The sequence below is a fragment of the Portunus trituberculatus genome, chromosome 39 (assembly GCF_017591435.1).
Source record: "Portunus trituberculatus isolate SZX2019 chromosome 39, ASM1759143v1, whole genome shotgun sequence".
Taxonomy (NCBI): domain Eukaryota; kingdom Metazoa; phylum Arthropoda; class Malacostraca; order Decapoda; family Portunidae; genus Portunus; species Portunus trituberculatus.
Genome location: NC_059293.1, coordinates 12,527,871 through 12,549,600, shown reverse-complemented (window position 1 = coordinate 12,549,600; position 21,730 = coordinate 12,527,871). Strand labels below are relative to the sequence as shown.

Below are 21,730 nucleotides of genomic sequence, written 5' to 3'. Positions count from 1 at the left end.
GGGATTGGGAGTTCACACCTGATGTTCTCGTCACGGGTGTAGAGGTCGAGCGTTCCTAACTCACGGAAGGGAGACCGGCAGGTGTTAAAGATGCGAGGACGTTTGTGTCATGTGAGTCTGTTTGTTGACTGGCTGATATTGAGATCGAGAGCGTTACACTTTACTTGCAAGTTATTTTTAGCTTTTTTGTGTGTTTGGTGTTTGATCGAATGAAGGAAGAGTAGTGGTAACGTAAAAGTCAACAATAGCAAAGAAATCGCACCAAGCCAAAGATCAACAAAATCTGAACTGAGAATCTCAGTCCCTTACCCAGCATTCTCATTTATTCATACCCTTCGTGGTGAATTCCGCCTGCTTTTGCATTTCACCCCTTCTATGATTTAAACTTTCAAGTGCGAGGTTTCAAAAGATTTATGCTTCAATTTTTTTTCCTGGTGCCTTAGTGGACATTTTTTTTTCTTTCTCTTGCTCTTGTCTAGCTTCACTCTTACATATGTAGAAATCTAACATCACACTGAGAATCGCTTTTGAATGTGGTTTGGTGGGTCTATGAAAACCGCTGGTCTATGAAAACTGCCGGCGACCATTCAAGCCGCTTTCAAGGTGACTCCCCGCGCTGCCGTAACACTACAGAAAACTCTCGTCTCTCTCAATGCCGTATTGAAAAAAAAGTGGTACCTGTGATAGAAAAGAAACTTTTTCATGGTATTGAGATCGAGAGCGTTACACTCTCCTGCAAGTTGTTTTTAGTTTTTTTGTGTGTATACGTCCTGAATGACCTTTTTTTTCAGTTTCGCTTGTCAACGTCTATTTTTATTATTGTTTTTAGATATAAACCTAAAATGTGTTTTTTTCGGATCATTGTCCCATTTACTTTTTCTTCTTGAGTTACCGCCTGTCCCCGTCCCTCTCAGAAAATCTAACACCCTTTTTTTTTTATCAGTTTTGCATGGGGACAGATTATGGGAACCTGCGTAAACCTTGAAGGTGTTTTTTCTTTAAACTGAAATAAAATACTAAAGACAGCACACGTTATTGTTTAACATGTACGTATATTTTTTATATCAGTATTCTACTTTTCAGCGAATTACTCATTTGTAATCTTAGAGGAAAATTTGTAATCGCAAAAATACTTGTTTTTTTCCATTAAATTTTTTTTTTGTCTGACGATGGGATTGTGTCCCTTACTTAAAGACCAATTATCGTACATATGTAAAATATTCTTCACTTCGAAGTGTCGATGAACTCAAAGGCACGCATCAACACACACAGGAAGGACAAACAACCTCCTGTCTCGCGTCACAGTTGCCGATGCTCAGGTAAATTATCGCATCATCATCTTGCTTCGCTTCCGGCAAAACATCCTCATCATCTATTCAGCGAGTGGTGGTGGTGGTGGTGGTGGTGGTGGTGGTGGTGGTGGTGGTGGTGGTGGTGGTGGTGGTTGTGTTTTAAGGTCAGTCGTTCTGGAGTGAGTTTTTATTTATTTATTTTCTTCCCTTTAGTTTCACAAGTCTACTTATGAGCCTCGCTGTAAACAAGCAGGTAAGGGTCTCTCTCTCTCTCTCTCTCTCTCTCTCTCTCTCTCTCTCTCTCTCTCTCTCTCTCTCTCTCTCTCTCTCTCTCTCTCTCTCTCTCTCTCTCTCTCTCTCTCTCTCTCTCTCTCTCTCTCTCTCTCTCTCTCTCTCTCTCTCTCTCTCTCTCTCTCTTACTGAATCCTTACCGTCATAATAACCACTAACGCCTCTACAACATCATTACTCCGCCTTCTTCAACCCATTTTCATCTTCACCTCCCTCCTCTAGTCAAAGAAAACGAAGAGCAGTGAGAACACGATCGGTCACCTTTATCCATTACTGGAATAACGCACGCAGCCAGCCAGCCACATGCTCCCGGCGAGGCATTCAGCGTCTATACTTTTCCGATGCTGAGATGTGGCTGTGATGGGCGACCTATATTACCAATCACCTCCGGAGCAAAAGTGGGCTGAATGTGATTGCTTCCACTTTTCGTTACTATTCGTGCAGGGGACAGGTGGATGATCCTTGTACAGAGAAAGAGAGAGAGAGAGAGAGAGAGAGAGGTTCCTGCATACCTATTCTTAAACGATTTTGACATGTTAACAAGTATGAACGAAGTTAATAAGGTTTTCTGAGGTGTTATGGTGATTTTATTGCTAATCTGACATGGAATCTGCATCGCTAATTGTGAAAACACCCATGAGAACTTGTGGCCTAAAGAAAATGAGAGAAACACTTCAAAATGAGAGAAACAAACATTTGAAAAACACATTTACGAACACCTACTTGAGTCATGTGATATCAAAATGTAAACTACGAAATACATACAGTGCGGTGTGAATGCTTTTCGCCAAACTCCTGACCACTAACTTTGCTGGACAGTGGTGTGCGGCAGGTGGCGGGAATGACGCAACGCTGAGGGACCTTCACGGCGGCAGCCTCGTGTGGAAACAACCAAAATCAGTGACTCCAAAACTTTTCCGCGAAACATCCTGCTCTGATTTGGGCAAACTTTTCATGCGTTCCTTTGCCTTTTGCATTTCCTCATTTAAATCAGCGAGCCTCCTGTATTGGCGTGTCTTGGTATCGTTGTGCATCAGCCAAGTAAGAGGAACAGCCGCTTCCACGGGTTTTTTTTTATACCATGTGGGCTTTTCACGGGAATTTATGGGCTAAAGGGGATACTGTTTAGGGTATCTCCTATCTTAAAGCCCACCCGCTAGGAAACCGTTGCCCCGAGTGAGGAAGCCCAACCTACACTCAGACCGTGGACAGGATTCGAACCCGTGCGCTTGGAGACCTCTAGGATCCCAAAGCACGCATGGTTCCACTGTACCACGGCGGCCCCTAAGGGTAAACGAACATGGAAATATAATTGGAACCTTGCGAGCCCAGTGGTTGTGGTTGTGGTTGTGGCAATACTCTTTAAAATTTATGCTATGTGTCACACCTATATTAGAAGCTTATCGTTATCTGTTATAAGTTAAATATCAAAAGCTGTGACTCGAGCAAAACCATCAATCATAGCTGTGTATATGTAGCACTTATCTTTATTCATATTGTCTGTGAGGAGCGTTTGTCATAAGACATGGTGGACGAAGGCTTAGCATCCCGCGAGGATTTATAAAAAGCATAGAACTACAGTTTATGAAAAGAATACGCCCTTTGTTGTAGCTGTGGCACGCTTCATAACAAAGACTCGGTAGGATCGCTTCCTGAATACCGCCACAGAAGAGACGAGACAGCAATGTTCTTTCTATAATGGATAGAATAGAAGGAGGTTATAACACTAGATAGTGATATATTGTGTGGTTTGCTCCCAGTGTGTTTAGAGTACAATCTTCACAATCATTACAAGAGATGAGACTGTAATATTTCTTGTATTAAACCCTTCAGTACCAGGACGCATTTTCATATTCATTCTGCTCACTGTTTGTTGATTTTATACAGCTTCAGAAACTTATGTGGTGATTAAAATAGTGAAGACTCCGGCCATTAATCTTCTGACCTCCATAGACCCTTTCTAATGTCAATAAAATCGTCCAGTTATACTCAAAATTCATGGTAAAAATGTATTCCAGTACAGAAGGGGTTAAAGACACCTGACTACCTTGTGTGTGTGCGTGTATGTGTGTGTGTGTGTGTGTGTGTGTGTGTGTGTGTGTGTGTGTGTGTGTGTGTGTGTGTGTGTGTGTGTTCATGTACAGTGGCGGAAATAGGATTATCTGAGGGTCTGGCCAACGTAACATGCGCACTTCAGAGTAATGGTGCAGGGGCAGGTAGTGGCTGGGTGGGGAGCCTGGCGGATGTGAGGGGCGTGTTAATCCCCTCACTGTCCCTTGATCTATATATCTATTTGTCTGCATGCTTGTTTATGTGTGTGTGTGTGTGTGTGTGTGTGTGTGTGTGTCTGTCTCTGTCTGTCTGTGTCTCTCTGTCTGTCTCTGTCTGTCTGTCTGTCTGTCTGTCTGTCTGTCTGTCTGTATGTATGTATGTATGTATGTATGTATGTATGTATGTATGTATCTCTCTCTCTCTCTCTCTCTCTCTCTCTCTCTCTCTCTCTCTCTCTCTCTCTCTCTCTCTCTCTCTCTCTCTCTCTCTCTCTCTCTCTCTCTCTCTCTCTCTCTCTCTCTCTCTCTCTCTCTCTCTCTCTCTCTCTCTCTCTCTCTCTCAATACATGGGTAAATTTTCTGCACACGAACATATTGAAGAGTCTCTCTCTCTCTCTCTCTCTCTCTCTCTCTCTCTCTCTCTCTCTCTCTCTCTCTCTCTCTCTCTCTCTCTCTCTCTCTCTCTCTCTCTCTCTCTCTCTCTCTCTCTCTCTCTCTCTCCTTCCATTTTTCAATCAGGGACAATTTCACGTCGCTACACTTTTCCATACCTTTTCCCTTTTTTTATTATTATTTTTCATTTTTGTTTCTTTATTTCGAATCATCACCTCACGTCTTTATGCATCTGAGCTCAAAGGGATGCACGGGTGATAGATGATAGAGGCAACAGATTCAACACTTTTATTTTTACCAGGATTTCAAGGAGAGGAGGGAATGAAAAACTGGGGAAAAAAGAGAGAAAAAGAGTGAGACACACATCAGTAGCATTTGCTCTTTACAGATGCTATAGAATAAATAAAAGAAAATATGTATATAGAAAAAGAATCTTTGATGCTCGAGAAAAATTGAACAGAGGGGTTCAAACGAGGGGAAGCTGTAGTGTCTGAAATCGAGTTAATTCACGCGCCACGCACGACACATTTGCAAACCCGCACTTCACTCTATTTTTTTTTATCCCTACAGTGAGAACAGAAGCTTAGGGAGAGACGTGAGGGGGGACACGAGTAGGCGACCCTCTGCGCTGAATCTCCTCAAAAAAGGTGAATTTATGGCCGCAGATTTGAGGGGACACCAAAGAGTAATGTATGGTATTTATTTTGCGTAGACAGGAGGGGGTCATTGTCAGTGGGTTGGGTCAGGCGTGTGATAAACGAGGCGCGGAGAGGGAGAGGCGTGGACTGCAACGTGCCAGGGAATATATATTAAATCTTCTCTATCAATATTAACTTTAGGATCGTAGCATGGCGGTAACAGGTGTGAGGGTTGAGGTATATAAGGGAGATGAACGGTTTTCACTCATTATGTGAATATTTCATAGTTATCTACATCAATATTAACTCTAGGACCGTCACATCCCTGTAACAGTTGTGAGGCTTAAGGTAGACCAGGGGTTCTCAACCTTTTTATCGTTAAGAACCCCATGAGTTATAAGACCATCTACCCGAACCCCCAGTATTATCACATGGAACATGGAACTCAATATGCAATGGTACTGCATAGGATTTTATTAAATCAGCCATGTAAGTACTCCTGGAAATCTTCTTATGAACCCCCTGGGGTTTCGCGCTGTCAGGATGGCCACTGTCCATGAGCTAACATCATTAGGTCTCTATGACGCTGAAGACGTCTATGCAGAACGGTTTGGTTGGCAATAGACAATCTCATTATCAGACTTTGATTTCTAAGTTATGAAAATAAACTCATTTACGGGGCTTCATATGTTCATGGTGTCTTGTAGTCTACTTACTAACCTAGAAGGAAAGAAAATATCATACTAACTTCGAGTTATCAATTGAGGAAGAAGTAATTTTTGTCCCAGGAATAGAGCAAGATGGTATATAAAAACACAATGCATAGTTATAACCTAACTCTACTATTACAGCGTTTTTGTCGTAGATACATGTTTGAAAATACTTTACCTATCTTGATATCTCCTTATGTGACAGAAGAATATCCAAAAATATACGATATGCAGTTGACCATCTTTTCTGTGAAATATTACGATATCTGTTGAATCTGGCAACTTCAACGGGAGTTTGGGTCCTCTCCTAGTGTTTCCTTATATTTGAAACATTGATATTTACACGTCATTGTGATCAGGGAAATAAAGGAAACTAAGTTTGCTTTTTCTAAGAGCATGAAATAGAAAAATTTATGTCTACAGGTGGCAGTTTATGTATAAGACAAGCAAACCTGTGTGCACTCATCCACTCTATCCAGAAGCTTAACTAATTTTCAAAAGTTCCCCAATAGTTACACAACTACCATTGGTCTACTGTTTCTATCCAGTTATCTACAAACACGTACACATTCACGGCAGCAACATGCAAAGTACACTAAATACTCCGGAGCAAAGCTGCCTCACCTTGTTTCATTAATCAGCTAACTCTTGCACACTTTCAGACCAAAGCTATTTTTCATTTACCATCGACGATTTTATATTCGAATCAAAATTAAAACGACGATTGAGAACTTTCGGCCTAAAGTTGTTGAGGGCCGTGACGGCCTTGGGCGCCGCACGGGGGAAGGAGGTGGCTGTCGGGTCCGGCCTGGGGCCCAAGGCAGGAACTGGCTGCAGGTCCTTCTTTTCCTTGGTGGCCTCAAGCTTCACTACTAGTCGTCCACTTGCAGCGCATCACACTAGGCAAGGGTCGCCATAAGCAAGAGATCAATGTCTACCACTCACCGGATGGTGCCGTGAGGGGCCCTAAAGGGGTGATAAGGGCTCCTTGCATAGAATATGATGGTGAGTGGTGTGTACGGGTCCCCTGCTTATAATGACACCGGGCTGAACAACTCGCCATGAACGAGGGCACGCTGTGCGCCATGAGCCAGGCACTGACAGTACCAGTGGTCCTTTACGTTAGGTTAGGTTAGGTTAGGTTAGGTAAAAAGGACTCACTTCATGACAGTGTTTGGGGAGTGGTGTGTGGCGGGTCATTGCTCATGGCGACCCGTGTGAGGCATTGCAAGGTTGCATCGTCACTGCTCTCATAACCACGGACTGGGTGAAAAGTTTCGTCCCAGTACCTGTGTAGGTAATAATACTTTGAATCGTTTCGCCATCGCCGCATCGTTAGCCTCGATAAACGGATCGTTATCCTCGACAAACACATCTTTACCGTGGACACTGGAATCGCAACCTGTCGTGGAATCCCATTGTTAACGTGGACTCATTTTCCTTGCGGCTTCAAGCTCACTGGTTGTCGTCAACTTGCAGCGCCTCACACTAGGCAAGGCGTCGCCTTAAGCAGTCCGTGTCTACCGTCCACCAGATGATGCCGTGAGGGGCCTTTAAGGGTGATAAGGGCTCCTTGCATAGAGTCTGGTGGTGAGTGGTGTGTACAGGACCTCTGCTTATAATGACACCGTGCTGAACAACTCGCCATGAACGAGGGCACGCTGTGCGCCATGCACCAGGCACTGACAATACCAGTGGTCCTTTACGGGGTGAAAAGGACTCACTGACAGTGTTTGGAGTGTGGTGTGGCGGGTCATTGCTCATGGCTACCCGTGTGAGGCGCAGTAAGGTGGCAGCGTCACTCTCCTCGCACTCACGGGTCTGGGGTGAACTCTTACGGGGTGAAAGGGTTCGTCTCAGTACCTGTGTAGGCAAGTGAACTTCAATTGCGTCGCAGTGAGGTGGCAGCGCCACTCTCCTCGCACCTAAGGGTGTGGGGTGGACCCTTACGGGGTGAAAGGGTTCATCCCAGTACCGGTGTAGGCAAGTGAACTTCAATTGCGGCGCAGGAAGGTGGCAGCGTCACTCTACTCGCACTCAAGGGTCTGGGGTGGACCCTTACGGGGTGAAAGGGTTCGTCCCAGTACCTGTGTAGGCAAGTGGACTTCAATATTGTGTCGTGAAATCGCATCGTGAGAACTGGAACCGCATCGACATCGTGGAAACCCGCATCGTTACCGTGGAAACTGGAATTGCATCTTGATCGTGGAAACTCGCATTATTATCGTGGAAACTGGAAGGCATCTTTATCATGGAGTGGCATCGGTGTTCTGGAAACTCGCATCGCTATCGAGGAAACTGAAATGGCATTGTTATCTTGGAAACTCGGAGCGCTATCAAGGAATCTGGAATCACATCTTATCATACACACTGTTATCGTGGAAGCTCTCGTGATCGTCGTTCGTTTCGTTATCTCTGAATTACTTTAAAATTATTCTTGGTATTATTGTTAGCCTCCGTAAAAATAGAGATGTTGGTCATTTTTATCTTATCTCTTTTATTGTATTTTTTTCTTGGTGTATAGTTTAGTGTTCTTCAACCTTTTCTAAGTTCGCGAACCCCAGATTGAGAACCTCTGAACGAAATAAGTGTACGTGCAGGTATTTACTCATTATGTTTTTTTCTTTTATTTTATGTTTTGACCTATAGCGCCTGTAGGTGTACTTGAAGAGTATGTATAGAAAGCACTGTTCAGCTTCCACCCATTAGCGGCGCTGGCAATTTTGTTTATGGTGGTACCCATATCATCACCAAAGCGCATCTTTGGTGTAACAACCGAGAACCTGGGTATTAAGGTGGCATGTAGGTAACTATAAACGACTCGACAAATGGCAAAGTTTTTAAGGCTGTACGTGGTGGGATTCGAACCTATATGTGGACGTCTGCCCGATCTCATGCTCACCACCTTATCCACTACGCCACCGCCTCCCTATGTGGGTGAGAAATATTGACTCTTTCATTACTTTTGCCATCTTGTATTAGCATTTGCTCAACTGTGAAAGACGTTTGCAAAGTCTCATGGGAAAGGAACAGAGAAATAAGTGGTTAATTTAGTGTTTAAGGCTATAGAGTAATTTGAGAGACTGTAGTAGAAAATTAAAATGAAGACAATATCTAGCCTAGAAAGATGCAAAGGAGATAGGGAAGATTTTTACAATAGGGAAGTAATTAAACTTTTTTTTTTAGCAGTCTTGACCTTAGAACCTCAACATCTCATTAATATTTGTCAACGTGAAACCAGATGAGAGAGAGATGAGTATGCAGGGACTTACTAGGAAGAGGAGTTATACTTGAGTGATGTACAGTTTACTAGGATCCCTTTGAAGTATACCATGACACTAGGTTGACTTTTGGACACTGACTCGCTATGAGAACGTGAGATCGACCCCAGCACGTGTTATGTTGGTGTGTCCCGAATGGAGTTGGGTATATTGTTAGGGATTTGCGAAGAACAACATTGAATCCATCAGTTTGAGTTTCGTTTCTCTGTCCCTTGTTCTTGCAGTTTCGTGTGTGTGTGTGTGTAATTCACTGTTTGATCTGCTGCAGTCTCTGACGAGACAGCCAGACGTTACACTACGGAACGAGCTCAGAGCTCATTATTTCCGATCTTCGGATAGGCCTGAGACCAGGCACACACCACACACCGGGACAACAAGGTCACAACTCCTTGATTTACATCCCGTACCTAATCACTGCTAGGTGAACAGGGGCTACACGTGAAAGGAGACACACCCAAATATCTCTACCCGGCCGGGGAATCGAACCCCGGTCCTCTGGCTTGTGAAGCCAGAGCTCTAACCACTGAGTTTAGTTAGCTATCGGGCGTGTGTGTGTGTGTGTGTGTGTGTGTGTGTGTGTGTGTGTGTGTGTGTGCGTGTGCGCAGGTGTGAGAAGAGAGCGCAGGCTACAGAATCTTATTAAGTCTGGCCTGCTCGGTGCGAATATTCTTTATCCTCCTTGAGTCTGCTGCTTTCTTTTTTTCTCCTTCTTCTTCCTGCCTTAGTTTTCCTTCTTGCATAATGAACTGTGGAAGTGTCTTAGTTTCTTCTGCGCGCCAGCACTTCCCGGACCTTCATTAGCCGCGCCGGGTCTGCAGCGGACTTCCTTCACCAGAGAATAGGGAGACAGTGATGGCGTTAGGGCTAGGTAGGTTAGGTTAGGTATAAGTCAGGTTACAGAGCTTGTATTCCTAAACCTCACCCAGTAAACTGATTTTGATATGCATTTAAGTTTTAATTAAGTGATGGTTCTACTGGTATTTTAAATTTTGATTAGGTAAAGTTAAGTCAGATTACGGACTGAATTCATTTTCATATCTCATCTACTGATTTTGATATGTTGTACTAGATTTTGTAAGATTTTAAAGTTTTTCAAGGTCCTAGTGATATTTCGAACAATGATATTACGTCTACGAAAGAACGAATAGCCATGGGAGCCTGTTCTTTCATTTTTGTTGCCCTTGGAAATAGTCTGAGTGAGACGGCAGCCATTCCCAATAAAAAAAGACAAGCAGAAAGTCACTTATGTATATTCAAACAGTATTCATTTATACATGTATATCTGACAGTATTCATTAAGACACTCGCATTTTTCTAGGAAGTTTTGATCAGGTTGATGGCTGGCTGGCATGATGTACAGAGAGTCAGGACAGCCTCACACCAATAAAATTTAATATCGTATCATAAGATTTGTAGTGACTAGATTGTGTAAGAATAGGAATTTTTCTAACTTATATTTCCACCTCTCAGGATATATTGACCCATGAATGATATGTCAGTGCCTCCAGAGAGCGATCCACGCCAGAAAAATTTGACACTAGCAATAAAACTCAATCGTTCAATCATAGTTGTATTTTTATTGAGGGATTTCATTGTACAGGAATACAAGCCTTCGCCCTTACAATCTCATATCTTGGGACAGTTTGATCCATTTCTCGACCACCAACACGCGTGATCGATACCTGACAGCCTCGCACCAGCAGCATGTTTCCTCTCGTGTCACGGGTTTACAGGGCTGCCGCAACTCTCAATCTTAGCCCAAAGTTTGACGGCCCAAGGATGATCCGCTTTATCTCGCGAGGCTCCAGGAGGTATTAATTAACGCCGAACCTTAACTACGGGAAGTGAGACACGCTTCCTGGAAATAAGACGAAGAAAAATACCGCGCAGGTGCCGCCCCGTGAGGAAAAATTGTAAAGAAGTTCCGTAAAGCAGAGCAAATTTACTTCAGGAGGTAACTTGATACTGCCCCGTAAAATAATTTGGGCGAGGATAGCAGCGGCAGCAGAGAAAGTAGAGGGAGTGGAACCCAAGTGGCGTGTGGCAGTGTTGCACCTCGGGTTATATTCTTGAAACGCTTCGCTCTCTCAGCAAGACTATTGTTAAAGGTAACACAGAGGTTTAATTCTGTTCTCTGAGGTATTTTTGCTATCAGTTATGTGAAAATCGTGGTAAACTATTATTAGAATCATGAAACTATTTTTGAAACTTGGATTGTCGAAAATGTTCTTTCTATTAATAATGAGTTTTGTTTCACAGCTCATAGAGGTGGTTAGTAGTCGGGTTTTCAAGGGTGCTTTCCATATCAGTAATGAAGAATGTAGTATGTTAAACCATCACTAGATTCATGAAAGAAACCTTGAAAACCCCTATAACGTCATTTACAACCTGTAAGAGATAGAACAGCTAAATATTTAGGAGTACTGTTCGTGCGTCTAAAGAGGACCAGGAGAGAGTGCGAGGTTGACTACTCATGAAATCCACCCTCGTTATGTCAACAAAGTAATCTCAAAAAACACTCCTGAAAGTTTTATTTGATCTTTTTCCCTCCAAAGAAATCATTCTCTTAACGGGAGACTGTTATATTTCTTCGTGTCATTGTGGAACCTTATTTGTATATACTATGCTTATGTTTGTTACTCAGTTATAGAAGATAGTTTCAATTGTATTTAGAGAGTGTGCTTCTTAGTGCTACTTGTGTTTAAGAGATGAATCAAAATATTTCCCAAAAGAGGGATTATATAGTACAAATGACATCACTTAACCTTTTCAATCCTGGGACATTTTTACCTTGAGATTTGTGTACAATTAGTCCATTTATTGACATTATGAAGGGTCTGTGGAGGTCAGAAGATTAATGACCAGAGTCTTCACTAATTTAATCTCCCACATGAGTTTCTGAATCTATATAAAATCACCTAATAGTTCTATTTTGGAAGTTACTGATACTGTCTGAAATCCTGTGTGTGTGTGTGTGTGTGTGTGTGTGTGTGTGTGTGTGTGTGTGTGTGTGTGTGTGTGTGTGTGTGTGTGTGTGTGTGTGTGTGTGTGTGTGTGTGTGTGTGTGTGTGTGTGTGTGTAGTTGCTACTTACGGGCCACCTTTGTACATTTGCCTGGTATTACGGTGCAATAAATTAATCAAATCAAATCAAATCAACCTAATAGTAACCAAAATAAATCTGAAAATGCGTTATGGTACTGAAAGGGTTAAAAAAAAAATATATACATACTTTTAAAAGACAATTTGAGTGAAATTTAGAATGTAGCTGTTGTGTATTACTATAATTTATATACCTGAGACGATTTCACTCAATAAGTGTTTACCTAAGGCATATACAAGCTGGACACACAAGTAACAACCTTGACAAGTGCTCAGTGATGCGTGAACCTTGACACGTGTAAAGCGATCACAGGTCAGCCAGATTAATTTTTTCCTCAAGAGTTAGCCGGTCACCGCTCACTCAAACCCATCAGAGGAAGATGATACTCTGTTGTAACCTGAAGCTGCTGTCAATCTTTTGTGTGCCGAGATGGAAAGGAAAAGCCAATATGACACACACACACACACACACACACACACACACACACACCGGTAGCTTAGTGGTTAGAGGGCTGGCTTCACAAGCCAGAGGACCGGGGTTCGATTCCCCGGCCGGGTGGAGATATTTGGGTGTGCCTCCTTTCACGTGTAGCCCCTGTTCACCTAGCAGTGAGTAGGTACGGGATGTAAATCGAAGAGTTGTAACCTTGTTATCCCGGTGTGTGGTGTGTGCCTGGTCTCAGGCCTATCCGAAGATCGGAAATAATGAGCTTTGAGCTCGCTCCGTAGGGTAACGTCTGGCTGTCTCGTCAGAGACTGCAGCAGATCAAACAGTGACAGTGACACACACACACACACACACACACACACACACACTCGAAGGTGAATAGATAATTTAGTATATAAAGGAATACTAATAAAAGGAAAAAAAAAAAAACGGCAAAAATTACGTGCATCTTCTTATGTCTGAAAAAAAGATATTTAGAACACACACACACACACACACACACACACACACACACACACACACACACACACACACACCGGGTAGTGTAGTGGTTAGCACGCTCGGCTCACAATCGAGAGGGTCCGGGTTTGAGTCCCGGGAAGCGGCGAGGCAAATGGGCAAGCCTCTTAATGTGTGACCTCTGTTCACCTAGCAGTAAATAGGTACGGGATGTAACTCGAGGGGTTGTGGCCTCGCTTTCCCGGTGTGTGGAGCTTGGTGTGGTCTCAGTCCTATCCGATGATCGGTCACTACGAGCTCTGAGCTCTTTCCGTAGGGGAAAGGCTGGCTGGGTGACCAGCAGACGACCGTGGTGAATAACACACACACACACACACACACACACACACACACACACACACACACACACAGGATTTCAGACAGTATCAGTAACTTCCAAAATAGAACAATGCGATAGTTTCTGTATTTGTTTCATCAGTAGTGCACTTCATAATTCAATAACCTGTTAATTGATGAAAGTACGCGTTCATTAGTTATTGGCGAGGCGCACGAGTGATACCAAAACAATGATAAAGTCACGATCGTCTTATTACATTTGTTTACACGAGTGCCAGCTCAGAATTAGGAAGAAAACGGAATAGCAAGAACGGGAAGTTGAATAGAAAATGAGAACAAGGAGAACGATGCATGTCATTACACACACACACACGCTTGATGGAAGTGTCAATGGGGGGGAGCAAACATTGTTAGTTCTTCCATTTTCTTTCGTATTCGTTTAGACTAGAACTGTAGAGCAACGCAACGTAATTTTCCTCTCCTCTTCTTCCTCCTCCTCCTCCTCCTCCTCCTCCTCCTCCTCCTCCTCCTCCTCCTTCTCCTCCGCCTCCTTTGCAGGCTTTTGTGATGTAAAGTAATGCAAAGAAAACGAAAAGTGTTCTTGGTGGCTGAACTTTGTCACATGTGTGGAGTGATGACGAGACGATATTGTGGATGCATGAGTGATATGCAGCCTCAGTCTCTCTCTCTCTCTCTCTCTCTCTCTCTCTCTCTCTCTCTCTCACGGTAATTCTAGCAGTTAGGAATTACATATTGTCACTTAAATTACCATCTATACAACCATTACGAACAAACAGGGTACAGCCTCTCTCTCTCTCTCTCTCTCTCTCTGCGGTAATCCTAACAATAACACATTCACACTTTCACTAACAGTCTCCAACCACCACCACACCGTCACCAAACACTACTCTTACTCTCTGCCACACCAAACGTCTCTTACTGTAGATAGAAATTGTCAGGACCCAACTGCATCTAGGCACAGTCTCTCCCACCGACCCACTGACCCACCCACTCATGCATTGTCCTTGAGTGTAAACCAGCAAACACTCAAGGGGAACACCAGGCAGAGGAAACCGTAATAGCCCAAGCCATGAGTGTCAAACGGAGACCTTCCCTCCCGCTAGATTATTAAAGGCGCGATGTGAGGGGCGGAGTGGAGGCAGTTGTGGGTGGTGGTGGTGGTGGTGGTGTTTGTGTGTGTGTTCCGAGGCTCATTTCTTCAAGGTTTTGGTGTGTTGTATTGCTCCTTAATAGTGTGTAGTGGATGTTGTTCTGGTTATTTTCAAGGGTTGTTTATTGGTTCTTGTGATGGTTTAATGTTGTTTGTGCATCTGGGTGGGTAGTGGTGCTAATGGTGTGTGTTCCTGGGCCGGATTCTCAAAGGTTTCAGTGTGGTGTTGCTTTTAATAAGATCTAGTGGAGGATGTTATGGTCTTCAAGGATGTTCTGAGGATTCTAATGATAGGTTAACAGGTTTATGGATCTGTTTTGTGGTAGTTTCCTTTTTTTTAAATTGTATTGGATGTTGTCATGGTTTTCAAGGATGTTTTGAGTGGTTTTATTGATTGTGAGATGTTTTAGTGGTTTTATTGACTAGGATGTTTTAGTGGTTTTATTGACTGGGATGTTTTAGTGGTTTCATTGATTGTGAACAAGTTTCCTACATCGTCATTAAGAAAGAAACACCTTTTAGGAAGTGATTACCTATGTGGCTTGGAATTGATTACTTATGTGGCCTGGAAATTGATTACCTGTGTGTTTGGGAAGTGATCACCTGAATAGCTGGGAAGTGATTATCTGAATACCTGGGATGTGATTACCTGTGTAACTGAGAAGTGATAAGCTGCGTGGCCTACATGCTGTACCTCAAACCACACACCACACACCACACACCACACTCTTCCCATCACAAGTCCCTCAGCCTCTGCAAGTGTTAGTCCATACGCGCATTGTCATCCCTACAGGAGTCCCAAAGCCACTCACAGCAAGGGAATTACTGGTGCCCCGGCCGACGTGAAACTCAGACAGCCTTCCACCACCAATACATTTCACGAAGTTCCAGTGGCAATCGATTATGTGTGTTATTCTCCGCCATGATTTATTAGACTTTCCTGAATGAGTTCGTCTTTTGTGCTCCTTTTTTTCCCATCACCAATACATAAATCACTGAAAAAAGGTTCCATTTTTCATTTGTTATTATTGTAGTCTTCTAGGTACATTTTCTTTCCTTAATTACTAATCACTGACACATCTTTACTTATCCTTCAGACATCTATAGTCTTTAAACTATGTAGAAGTTGCAAAATTGATTATTTTTAATGTCTTTTATTCCTAATAAAAAGTTAAAGACGTAAAAATCTATCAAGCTCAATTGCTTACTTTAGGTTTCTGAAATAGTTCGTCGTTAGTACTTTTTTCATGTTTCCAGCACCAATACATTAATCTTTGGATCGTTAAAAGGCAAAGGTTCAGTGCTGGTCGATTTTGTATCAACGTCTCATTTAACAGTCAGATATTCACAAATTGAATCTGTTTTTAGTAATCTGTTGCTTTTATATTAAATAACAATGAACTATTTTTCCTGAATTTAGTCTTTTTTCGTAGAGTTCTTCTTTCTTTGGGTATATATAGAAAAAAATGTAGATTCATATTGCTCTCTCACGAGTTTTCAGACCCAATCCATATTTTCCTTCAGTAATCCTCCCTTAGCGAGTAAAATACCACGACCCAAGACTTGCACCGAACAGGGAAGAGGATGAGAGAGTTAATCCAATAAGTGACCGACATGGCTGACCTTCACATAAATTTCCCTTGAGCATCATGGGACCTCAGCATACACGCACCTGCCACCGCCTCTCACTCCCCAAGGTTCGGTAAGGGTTTAGGGTCCAAGAGAGACGGTTGTTGAGGTTCTTGGGTGCGTAGGGTGAGTCTTGGTGCCTTGACAACACTGTTACTTGAGAGGGTGAGAAAAGATATCTCTCGTGGGAGGTGGCTAAGAGGAGGGGAGTGATGAGAAAGCTGTGAAATCTGAGAATGTAGGGAGAGGTGAAGGGAAATGGGTAGGAATGTGCATGGTTTCAGGGATATCTTGATCAGAGGAAGGACTGGAATGGTAGGTGATGAAGGGATGTGAGAACTTGGAAGGGAATGAAATAAATTGAAGGATACAGCAAGGATGCAAGATGTCTGGAATGAGAATTGAGGCAAGAAAAGAAAGACAGGTGATAGAAAGAATACGAAAAGGATGTGAAGTCTGGAAGAAAAGTAAATAGTGGTGTGAAAGAAGGTGAAAAATGGAGCAAGGATACATGAGAGCTGAGAGGACAAGCAGAATGACAAGAAAATATAAACAACTGACAGCAAGAATATAAGAAGTATTTGAAGAATGAAATAGAAAATACCGAATGAAATGAGGGGAAGGATGTAGGAACGATGCAGAATATCTAGAACAAGGAAGAACGGGACAGGACACAATGAACAAGGGATAAAAAGAATAATAGAAAAAATACTTAACCTGAAAAAAAAGAAAAAAAAATGGTAAACAAAAAAGAAAAGTGTTGGATTGCTAGGAGGACAAGGTAAGACACGTAGTGAGACAGGGAGAGGAACAAGAGAGGAGACGGTACAGGGAGACAAGGGAAGGAAGGGAGGGAGTACAGTCTCTCGTCTCGTCCGCGGCAACTAGCTGGACTTCAGTGTTTGCGTGGCATTGGTGGTGAGCGGGTGGGTGCTGCTTCGTCCCAGCCTGAATAGACTCTCCCGGTAAGTGATGAAAGAGAGAGAGGCAGCGAGAACAAGCACAATGGGAGATCCAGAAGTGAGGTTCTCAAGGGGGTCGTATTACTTAGAGCGCTTATAATGTTCCCGCCTCTTGGGGTTTAGGAAGTGAAGGGCCGCTTGGGTTCAGTGCTCGTGACTTTCCGAAGCCTCACTGTTTCATTGCTTCGTTGGTTCACTGGTTCATTGTGTACCAGTGTGCGATAGCTACCGTGGGTCAGTGTTATTCTATAGGGTCAGCTTTTTAAATAGAGATTCAACTCCCCTGTTCGATAGATATATTCATCGTGCGGTCTTTAATTACTGGGACGGACGTGTGTTGTGTAGCCAGCCGCGGCAAGACAGTCAACACAGTCATTTATTTTATGCAGAGCGGCCATTTGCATCTGTTTTGTGTGTCCTGGTGGTAGACAAGTTCCGCAGCTTTGTGCAAGAATGGGAAAAAACAGCGGAACATTATAACGCTTCTATATTGGAGTTGTGGTCACTAAAACTAATGTCTGCCTACAATTACTGGTATTCAGACACACACACACACACACACACACACACACACACACACACACACACACACACACACTTCGTCATCATCATGCAGTAATAATGATAATGATATTACTCCTCCTCCTCCTCCTCCTCCTCCTCCTCCTCCTCCTCCTCCTCCTCCTCCTCCTCCTCCTCCTCTTCTTACTACTACTTCCATTACTACTAAAGAGGTCACTTGGGGTAGCCCGGATTAGATGGTCAGTTGACAGGTGAGCAGAAGACGAAAGAAGCATTACGTCCTCAGTGAACAGACAGACAGACAGACATATTTAAATAGACAGACAGATAGATAGAAAGGATATCAAACAAAGGGAGACACAGACACAGGTAGGGAAAGAAAGACAGATACACACACACACACACACACACACACACACACACACACACACACACATATGGAGTAGAGAAAGGGCAAACTCGCTCTATTCTATAATATTTTGTCTTTCTTTTTAAGGTTCCAGATAGTCCTTAATCCATTTTAAAACAGAGAGAAAAACAATACGGTAGGAAAGGAGACGAATAATACATAGATAAAATATAACAAAATTGAACAATGAGGAAAAATGAAAAGGCACTTCGATATTTGAATAGGATCTTCTTTATTATTCTTTGTTTTCTTTTACGAGAGACGGAATGAACGGACCTGCTTTTTTCTGAATTTGTTTCTAGCTCTTTGGTCTTCCTCCCTTGTGCATAAAACGAAAATTACTGTAGGGAAGGAAGGAGGGGTGATGAGAGGAGGGCGTGACAGAGAGGAAGGGGTAGGTGGGGAAGAAGGAAGGGAGAATCATATCTGTTATTGGTCCACGGGGGAAACAAATGAACCTTACAAATTACTGTAACTTTAAGCAATGTCGCGAATTCATTGTTGGTTAAGGGAAGTGAAATGAAATGTGTCATGTTGCGATCACTTTTGCATCTTTAGCGTTAGGTACTGTTAAGGTTCTATTCGCATATGGATTGATACTTTCACTGCCATACGCAACAAATTAGACATTTAAAAAGAATGTATGAAATATTTATAGACACTTAGAAGAAAGGAAAGGATGAAAAGAGACTAGATTTTTATAGTTTCTACGCAGTATAAGGTGTGGAGGTGGCGGTAAAACGAGAAGAAACGCCCGGAACTGGTTAATGATTAGAGGTAAATGTACCAAATAATAGTGAATGAGTTGATTAATATGCGAGGAATATTTTAATGTGAAACTTATTGCATGTTAACACTCCATTATCAGAACGTTGACACATCACCACCTCGCATCATATTATCAAAGTTCACATAGTGTTTGATGTTCTCACACTTATAAGAAGAAAATGACTGGATTTAATTGGCCAAGTTCTAATTGATTCTGATTGTTAAGGAAGCAGCAAGTTGGGGACCTTTATCAATTTACTTTTTATTTTCATTATGATCTCCACACGCAACATAAATAAGAAACGTGAGAGAATATGATGGAGAGGGAGGAGGTAAATTAAGCAAGGTTATTTATTTTTTTTCATCATTTTCCTTCCTTTCCCCTTGGTCAGTTCACTTAACACGAACAAAATTACAAAGGTGAATAAGAAAAACAATGGAGAGGGAGTGGGAAGTTAAGCAGACTGTATTTATTTGTTTTTCACTATTTTCTTTCTTTTTCTCCTGGACAGTTTACCTTGATACGTACAGAAATCAGAAAGTGCGAAGGAAATAATAGAGAGGGAGGTGCAGTGCTTGGTTCGTTTCAGTGGATAATTTGATCTCCATATATACGTCTTTTCCAGTACATGACTAGAACATTTCCCTCTACAAAGCTGAAACTATTTTATTGAATGAATACAATAGTCTCACTTCATTGCAATATTCTGTAATGGAAGGCCCAGTCAGCTTGTCTGGAAATTACTAACGAGAAAAGGGAGGAGGATGACTGGAGCTGGCCGCCGGTTTTATTAATACAGGACTCGGCAAACAAAAGGCGTGTACAGGATCTAAGTATAATAACTTTTGCCCTTCAATTATATCCTTATTTACTCCGACAACCAGTCACTGTATGAAGTTTGAAAATCGTCTGTGAACCTAACCTAACTTAACCTGACCTGACGTAACCTAACCTGGCTAAAATCAATCTAACCTGACCCACTCAGTTCAAGTTCAACAACTCAACTCAACTCAACTCAACTCAACTCAACTCAACCAAAACCAACCAGATCCACCCAACCCGACCCATTCCAACCCAACCTCACTTCACTTCACTTTACCTAATCTAAACGATCTTACTCTAATGTAACCTAACCATAATATTCATACAATTGAAATAGGTGTAAATTTGAACCACATTTCCCTTCACCAATCACAGTATTAGAGAAACTAGTCTTATGGTGTATAAAAGAGCTACGTGCTTGTTTAGCGTACTGACTGCTGTATCTTCTCCAGTTAATACTATAAAGCTCTTGCGTAACATCAGACTGAATTTGAAAGATAACACGATTGGGAAATGCTGTTATCGAGTAAAGGTTTCTGTAGTGTTTGTGGCAATCTTTCATTAATAGAACTCCTTGCAGATATTAAAATCAAGTAACGTCTCATTTGTAGAGTCAAGAAATTAGAAAATGTATGTTTTAAAGACAAGTGCAGAAAAAAAAATGATATTGTATTATGTTTTTTAGCAATCTTTTATCAGAATAATTCATTACAAATACGAAGATGAAATAAAGGATTAATAATGCATTGTATGTTGTGTTAAGTGCAGACAAAACTACTAATTATATCAGTGGAAAAGTGAGGAAAGCGAGTTAAGAAAAGCTTGCACACCCGCCCTTCACCGTGAGATGTCTTAAGTATGAGGAGGAACAGTGGCAGTCCTGACCCTCTGTATTCAGGGAGCGAACATCTGGAGAGGCGAGGGTCCAGGAGCGGCATCGAGACCTCTTGGGAGATGGCATGATGTCAGGGGTCTTGCTTGATGCAGAATTCTGCATTCCTTGAACTCGAAGTCTCTATTTCTTGGCGTATTTTCAGCCTTTTTCTCGTCTACTGAACGCAAAAGAAAATATCACTCTACGAATTTGTTGATATTGCTCTTTTTTTGTACACTCTGGCTATTACGTTTTCCATATTTTTTACTAGTTTTCCACTGTGTCATGTGCTTTGTACTTTGTCTTATTTGCTACTTTACTGATACTAGCTCATTAAAATCGGTTTAAATCCCAGATATTCATTTGTACTGTACTTTTTTTTGTCTTAATTCTAAACGTATGATTGTAATATACTTATCTGGTCTTTAATAAGTTTACTTGTATTGAACTTTTCTCGCGCTTTGGTTGTCTCAATCTTTCAAGCATATAGATTATATTTGGCCCTTGCGGGGAAGTGGAAGGATCACATATAGGAATTCTTTAGCCAATCAATAATCTATATGGCTGATGAAGATTTACCTTGGGCATATTGATAACCTATAAAGCTGACGAAGGTTTTTTTTCTGTTGGGGGCATATCAGTAGCATATAAAGTTGATAGTGATATCGTTTTCCTTTTCCTTTTGGATATTTTTCAGGTTTATATTTGTTACATGAATAAGCTACAAAACTGATGATTATTTCCTTTTTTTCAGATTTTTTGCATATCCATAACCTGTAAAACTTAAATTCAACCGTATCTTTATCGAGTACAAGGGGCGGGCGACAATTTCTTCCATGCTCGCGTTGCTGCCATCCTTTGCTTCCCTGTTAATCTTGGGGAACAAGAGGCGGAGTTCATAGAGCCCTTCCCTCTCGCACCTCTATATGTTGTGTTGTCAGTGGCGCGAGGTGCTTCTTCCCTCCCTTGCAGCCTCGTGCCCTCCAGGAGTGTCATTCAATTAGAAACTTTCCACGGGAGACAACCTTTAGCATCCCGGAGGTACAATTGTCACTTAATACTTGGCAAATGCTGGAAAAATGTAGAAGGAAATACCACCTTAGAGACGAGGGAAGGAAAAAGAGAGAAATACGTACATTCACTTTCATTTATATTTCATGATGTTCTAATATTTTACATCGAGTCAGTCACTTGTATTTAAAGCATTGTAACACTGCACTATAACGTTTAACTTTCCATGAATGATGTGGTAATGGTTTACAATTGGGAAGTCAGGCTCTTTAGTATACAAAGTTAAAGAATTATCATAAGGAGTCACACATGGAGGGATAGACGAGTTGTATATGTAGTTAT

General features: G+C 42.1%; 1 protein-coding gene across 5 annotated transcripts in view; it reads left to right on the top strand.

Moving 5' to 3' along the window:
• The window catches only part of LOC123515594 (putative neural-cadherin 2), a 394,007-nt gene that overhangs the window by 207,502 nt on the left and 164,775 nt on the right, over window positions 1-21,730 (top strand). The window contains exon 1 of one of the 5 annotated variants that reach the window (XM_045274361.1): window positions 16,926-16,984. The exons of the other annotated variants lie outside the window; for them this stretch is intronic. The gene's annotated coding sequence lies outside the window, so the exon portion shown is untranslated. Of the gene's footprint in view, window positions 1-16,925; window positions 16,985-21,730 lie in introns of those variants that run through there. 5 annotated transcript variants of the gene reach the window in all.